The sequence below is a fragment of the Lepisosteus platostomus genome, chromosome 19 (assembly GCF_059453375.1).
Source record: "Lepisosteus platostomus isolate fLepPlt1 chromosome 19, fLepPlt1.hap1, whole genome shotgun sequence".
NCBI classification, from domain to species: domain Eukaryota; kingdom Metazoa; phylum Chordata; class Actinopteri; order Semionotiformes; family Lepisosteidae; genus Lepisosteus; species Lepisosteus platostomus.
This window is the reverse complement of record NC_142629.1, coordinates 12,330,454-12,338,095: the sequence shown is the minus strand read 5'-3', so window position 1 is coordinate 12,338,095 and position 7,642 is coordinate 12,330,454.

Sequence of the window (7,642 nt, the reverse complement as noted above, 5' to 3'; positions counted from 1 at the left end):
GTCATGCTTATTGGCACCCCCCATCAACTTCGTAAAGCCAATCCTGTAACCCTATCTGTAGATGGTTCTGGACTTGAGCTTCAGTCGAAATTGAAAAACCTTGGAGTGATTCTGGATTAACATTCGACCCACATGTGCACCATATTGTCAAAAGATCTTTTTTTCACCTCAGTAATATCGCTTGACTACGCCCTATGCTATGACTAACTGTGGCTGAAAAGCTGATCAACACATTTGTGTTCTCTCGAATTGACTACTGTAATGCTCTACTCACGGGGGTATCTAAATCTACTTTGAACAAACTGCAGTATGTCCAAAATTCAGCAGCCAGAATCCTGACCAGGTCTAGTGGAAGTGATCACATTACTCCTATCCTGGAGTCCTTGCATTGGCTTACTGTCAAATTCCGTGTTGACTTTAAAATCCTTATGCTCACCTACAGTATAAGGCTCTGCATGGCTTGGAAATCAATACCTGTCTGAACTATTATCGCCCTACTCCCCACCTCGCAACTTTTGCTCTTCAAATTCTGGTCTCCTTACTGTCCCCCATTCCCGTCTACATTGTATGGGTGACAGGGCCTTCTCCTGTTATGCCCCCAAGCTCTGGAACTCTCTGCCCAAGGATATACAGTACAAGAGTCACCTTCTCTATACTCCTTCAAATCCAGACTCAAAACCTTCTTCTTTAGAAAAGCCTTTACTGAACTGGTTCCATTCTTCACCCCTCTGCTTTTCTTAGTACCACCATCTTCGGTCTCCTCTGTATATTGTCATTGTATTTTATCTTGTGTATTCTTTTTATTTATTGTTGTTGACATTCTGTAAAGCGCTTTGAGAAGCCACCTTTAAAGGCACTATATAAAATAAAGTTTATTATTTATTATAAATTCGGATTTAGCTTTCTTTTTATTTTGTCTGGAGGCCATAAACGCACAAATAAACCATAGAATTGAAGAAGAATGATAAATAAACCAAGTATGACCCTAATGCTTTTTAATGGTCAGTTAAGTTGTGTTCTTTTCAGAACATTGCTCTGACTCAGCAGTTTCACTGCAGCATGAGTGAACTTAACATTTTTCTGTACGGACAGAGATTTCTTAGTTTTAGTTAAAAATATTATCCCTTCCTGTCTGTTCTGGTATAAAGTTGTTCAAATGGAATACTTTTTCCTGCTTCTAAGATAAATCACTGCTTGATAAATACATTATTGAGCGATTCGAATAATTAAATAACATTTATTAAACAAAATGAAGCAGACATTAACAATATTTACGTCACCTATTTCTGTGACCACTGTTCAAAGACATTTTAATATGTTGCATGATTTTGAAAGAAATCTCATCCTGCTTTTGGGCACAAAAGAGGTCAGAGATAAACTAATCTTTCACGATTACTGAAAACTGTGCTGTCCCAAACGCAAGAGCTGCATTGGGATATACCAGTTTTATGTCATTACTTTGGCTGATGTACATGAAAGGGAAATAAGTCATAATGCTAGTGTGTGGGATTGTACCAAGCTCTTCAAAAGCATCTTTCTGTTTGTCCTCAGAGCTAGTGGTGCAGCACTGGTAGATGTGCAACATTCATACTGATGCTTTTGTCTGTACCACTCGTCTCAATGATAATATCACAGTGTAGGCTTTTGTGTCAGTGATTCATAGGGCCTCATTGATGGCCATTTTGAACTGATGACAGAGGTGTGTGGAAAACACACACCAAATTCCTGCAATGCAATTAACACAGGCAGCAGTATGGAGGTTGTAGATTCGAGTCTCCAGGAGTGGCCCTGCTGTTCTATGGTTGAGTAAATTCAAATTGCTCCACCAATAGCCAGCTGCAAATGGATATAAATATGCTTGAGATAAGATCATTACCCAAAATGCACTAAGAAATTCGTGATGGACTGAATGGTTTCCTCTTGTTTGTAACTGTTCCTATATTCTAACAATTTTGTCCATCTATTTTCTATACAATTCAGGGTTGTGGGGGAGCCAGAGCTTATCCCTGCAAGCAATGGGCACAAGGCAAGGTACACCCTGGATGAGACACCAGTCCATCCTAGTGCAACACAGACATAAAAACAGAATTTTCCCAGAAGCCAGTTGACCTACCAGTATGTCTTTAGACTACGGGAGAAAACCAGAGCACCCAGAGGAAACTCATGCAAACATGAGGCGAACATACAAATTCCATGCAGACAGTACCCCAGGTTAGAGTTCATCATTGCCATATTCTCTAACCATAATCTTTAGCCAAGTATTGCAAGCTTATGTCCAATTCCAATCTCTGTCTGAATTAAAATTTTAAGACAATTTAAAATGATGCTCTGATACTGAATTTGAAACAAAGCTTTGAACGAAACATAAGCCTATTATTTGTACCACACGACGATCAATTGTTTTCCATAATAAGACAGAAGCTGAATAAATAAGTTCCAGTCCCACTTAAATGGTTGAAAGCACCATTAAAATCTTTTGATCGGAGAACAACATTGTTCATTCTTCCTGACTGTGTGTAATGCCTTGATCACTGCTATAACATATTTATGAAAACCATTTCTTTCATTATATTCTGCCACTCTTAGTATGAGGACAGTCCATTATGTTCTCCATTTACTTAGAAAACTGTAGAACTTTAGATGGGTGTCACATGTCGACATTCCAGAACTTGCAGATTAAGTGTGTTAGTTTCTTTTAACATGCAACAACCTTTTCCTAAATACTAAAAAATACACTTGCTTTAATCAGGATGTGCTAACCGCATCATGAAAACTAAATGTTTACGTACAGTAAATGTACGTACATACTCATACCCCTAATTCATGTGATTGACATGAATATAGATAGATACTCTGGTTCTTATCACGAAGTAATGGAAAAAGATGAAGAAATCAAAGAGACACTGCAGTGACAGATACACTTAGTTTAGATTATCCTATAAACCAGACATGCTTTTGCAATTTGAAATGTGAAACAACCACACCAATAGTCAGATCAGTTTCTTATGTCCTAGCTTTGGCTGCAAAAAGGGATTGTTTTTTTTTCTACTGCATTTTAAAAATTATTAAGTTTTCATGTGAGCATTTCTTTCACTTTATTTTGAGATACTTCCTGGAAAACAAATGGTAAACACAATAGCTATTTTTTTTTCCACTTGTCACAGAACCTTACATCAACCCTCAGGCACAGGAAAGAAATGTTTGCATCTACACTGAAACAGACGCCACTTCAAATAAAAGACAAGCCACAAAAACCGCTCACATTTGCAAATGTACAGTAAAGACAAAGTAAAGTTCAGAGTTACTCAGCAATCCATGGCTGCACTAAACTTAGGTGATGTGACAGAACAGTCCGTTATCTGGACCCCTGCCTTGTCAAATAACCTGCTGTCCCTAAAGAGCCAAACAAGTTCACCCACTGTCCTAGTCCTTCTGGAGTACCGAGACCTGTTCACCAACTGAACATCGATTGAGCCCACCTGAGAAATAGGAATAAAGCTGCTTGTTAACCTCGGGTGAATAATTTACTCAAGTAATACGTTGCACCCCTCGAAATAAGCGTGACCTCTTACCTGAGTACTGAAATCACCCGTTAGGTTTGCCCATGGTAAACCACAGCCATGATTTTCTACTGTACAATATGATACAAGATGGTGTAAAAGGGCTATCATCTGTGTGCTTTTCATATGTTCATATTCCAGTATAATTTGAGCTCAATTTATTGATATACTGTATAGCAAATTCATTCGATTTGACTGAAAAGTTTTCTTTTAATCAAGTCTTCCAAAATATATTGGAACATAGCTGCATACAGTAGGTAGGCATACTTCCAATGGTTTCCTCCTTCCCTGCAGTATAAAAGGAGGTAACAAACAGATATCAGTTGTAGTGTGCCTGAGAGTGGTGTCTGAGAGCTCCTCAAAGGCTTTAGACAAGTGGTTATTGACCTCCATAAATTAAGTATTTGTATAGTGGCCACCCTGACAGGAAGACAACACAAATGTATCTTGCTAGCTTGGGAATTACTGTATATGCAATGGGATATAGTTCCAATGTCAACAGCTGATGATCTTCAATACATACCAGCAACTTCAGGATACAAAGTGTTGAAACCATTTATTCAAATTCATCTATATGAATGTGGCATTCGTACAGTAGCCAGGCTGCAAGGAAGAAGCCTGTTCTGAGGGCAAAACCCAAAAAGAGGCAACTCAAACATGCCAAACATGATTTGAATGACAAGTGAAACAATGTCTTATGGTCAGATGAAATGCAAATTGAACATTTCAGACATGCTCATCTTGTCAATGTTTAGAACAATAAGATGTTCTAAAATTATTATTAAATATTATTATTTTCGTGGTGAGAAAACACTCATGCCCACAGTGAAATATTGTGGTGGGTCTATTATGTTTTAGGGTTGTTTCACACTGATCAAAACGGTGAACTCCAGCACTTAGCAAGACATTTTGGCCAGATGCCTGATTCTTTCTGCCAAGAAGTTCATGCTTAGCTGAAAATGGACATTCCAGCATAAAAATGATCTAAAGCATACAGTACATCCAAATTGACAAAAAAATGGTAAACTGCAGTTTATGTAAATGTTCTAGATGGGTTATCTCAGTATACAGCAACTCCAGATAGCAGTTCACTAATGGAAATTAAAGGGTCTGCAAGAGAGAATGTTCATACATTTCATGTCTGAAGTGCCAGAGCCTTACAGCACACTACAGGAGGTGTCTAATCAAAGTAATCCCTGCCAGAGGAGCATCTACAAAATTCTTACTGCAGAGATGTAAATAAATACACTCAGATTTTCTAGACTTAAAATAATTATTTATGACAAATATGACTTAGGCTGTGTCCCAGTATCGAGGCTTGCGGTCTCGTTAACTTCATATGCACGTTCCCACAAGGGTCTGCTAGGGTTTAGGGTGTTCTGTTTCTAAATTGTGTTTCACAGGGGTGCTCATAGGCAGCTCCAATGAACACTTTAAGCACCCTTCTCAAGTTCTCGACCAGACTTGACTTGACTTTTGGCCTGTTTTGCCACAAACGCCTTGCAAAATTGTGACTTTTCATGTTCTGACATATCAAAGAGGAATGAAGTTGCCATGGAGAAAATATTATATAGTTTTACAGTTTTAAGACAAGATAAGATCAAAACAAACAATTTAATTAGGCTGCTTTAGATTCACACGTATTCTCGGTGTGAAGTGTTGACATAAAGATATTATTTTGTTAACTACCCCATTTTGACTGATGAATATTTGTTTACCTACAGTGTATTTTGTACATGGAAAGATGGAGTATTTAATAGTACAAAGCTTTCAATAATCAGAGAGAGATATTGTCAAGGTTACTTTATTGAGACTGTGAATCGTAACCACTGAGCCATGTCATGAAGGATATCCCAAGACCCTTTTTATAACAGTGCACCCTCAAATGGTCACGCAGCTTAAGTCAACACCTGTCTACAGTATGTCACAAAAGTGAGGTCCTGCAGGAAGAGCTTAGTGCCACTTTTGGAACACGGCATTACTCTGTGCAATACTATTAAGTTTACTGTTATGTACTGTTACTGTTATGTAATGCTATTACAGTTTTAGACTTATTTTAGCAATAAACATAATCTAGTCTGTACATCTTTCTGTTTTTTGACGTTTATTGTTCGTAGTTCAAGGGTATGGGGAATAAATTTGGAGGGGAGTGTAAACACAAAAGTCCAAAGCTGTGAAGGACTTTAAGGACAGTGAAAAATGTTATTATTATTAGAAGAAATCTGAAACAGTTCACCGTTGAGTAACCATAATATTTTAATTTGAATCTGTTAATGAATGTGGTTACTTGACGTCGAATTAAAAAACAAATTAAAGCAAACAAATACAGTACTATGATAAACAGGAATGTTGAATGACTTGGTTTCAAAAAGAATACTTTTGTCTCTGACTCTATGTACCACAAAAAGCAAGTAACCAAGGTTAAGTAAAATTAGATGATCTCATTCTAACACTAACACATTCTCTTGGTCTTGGTGTTGACAATCAAAACCAAAACACAAAGGCATCGCTCCCTTAAGGTTCTCTGTTATTTGTTTCATATTTTGAAACCGCACTAGGATGTTTCTCGCTGTTAGATACACTTGTGTTTTAACACCTTCGATGACACGGGTTAGTGAATTTCCCTTGTGTATTATAAGAAATGGGGTAATATTTAAGAACTGAGGAGCATAAAAAAGTAAGTTACAGAAAACAGGAGGCAATTTCTCCTCTCTTTCTAATTTTGTTGTTAAAAGGTCACTTGATGAAAGAATCTGATCCAGTCATTTCCAAAAAGAATCCAGCAAAATCAGTTTAACAACATTACAGGGCACCATGTTCGAGACATCACTGATTCTCACTGTCAAGAAGTGTGTCCTGATCTCACAATCTCACTGATAGTTTATTTGTTAATTAGTTTATAGATTGTTAGTTAATTTCAACTACTTTCCTTTTAGGTCTTAAATAATTGAATTTCCCTTCTTATAATTCATTCTATTTAGATATTCAGTCCCTTTAACTTTTTAGCAGAAATTAATTCTTGGTACCATTATAAAAAAAGTATTTAAAACAAACTCATCTCCAACATCTCAGCACGATGAAGCACAACAAGTTTCTTTTCAGTGAACATCTTTGCTTTTTATCATTCTATGGACAGCAGTCCTTATTGACAATTACCTAGTCACAACTTGTTGCCTTAAAGTGGATGAAAAAGATTAAATGGAAATACTAAGAAAACAATAATCCTTTAATAATCCTGACAGTTATAGTTATACAGCACTTTTCTGGACACTCCTCTCTGCTTTACAGGTAATGGGGATTCCCTTCCTCCACCACCAATGTCTAGCCCCCACCTAGATGATGCGATGGCAGCCCAGTATGTTCACCACACACCAGCATTAAGTGGGGAGGAGAACAGAGTGATGAAGCCAATTCATAGATGGGGATAATTAGGAGGCCATGACTGATAAAGGTCAGGGGTAAATTTGGCCAGGACACCAGGATTAACACCCTTACTCTTTTTGAGAAACACCCGGGGATTTTTAATGTCCACAGAGAGTCAGGACCTCTACATTTCATCCAATGAATGGCGCCTTTTTTACAGTCGTGTGCGCGTCACTATACAGGGTCATTAGGGCCCACACAGAGCACAAGTGAACACACCCTACTGGCCCATTAACACCAATTCCAGCAGTCTCCCATGTTGAAGACTGATATATCTATAAAAAGGTGCAGACCAAAACCTTTAAACATATAAAATGTCATTTCAGGAACGCAATAAACATACCATTGAAAGGAAACGTTGTAATTGGTTAATTTACCTGCCAGATCAATTTAAAAATGGAGTTACTGTCAACGGGTTAGGACCGATAAAGTAATAAACGTGCGCTAGTCGGACCAAAATACCTGCAACACACAGCCACGTCAAACATTTTGTAGGTTTTGTATATTTCCCGCAAAATCGAAATAATAAGAAATATAATTGTATGTAACATATATACAATGATATACTTTCGGAGATTTTAAAAATTAAATAAACTGGAGGTTAACTTATTTATTCCGGATCCTGTATTCAGTAACAGGAACCAAAGAGACTGAGATAA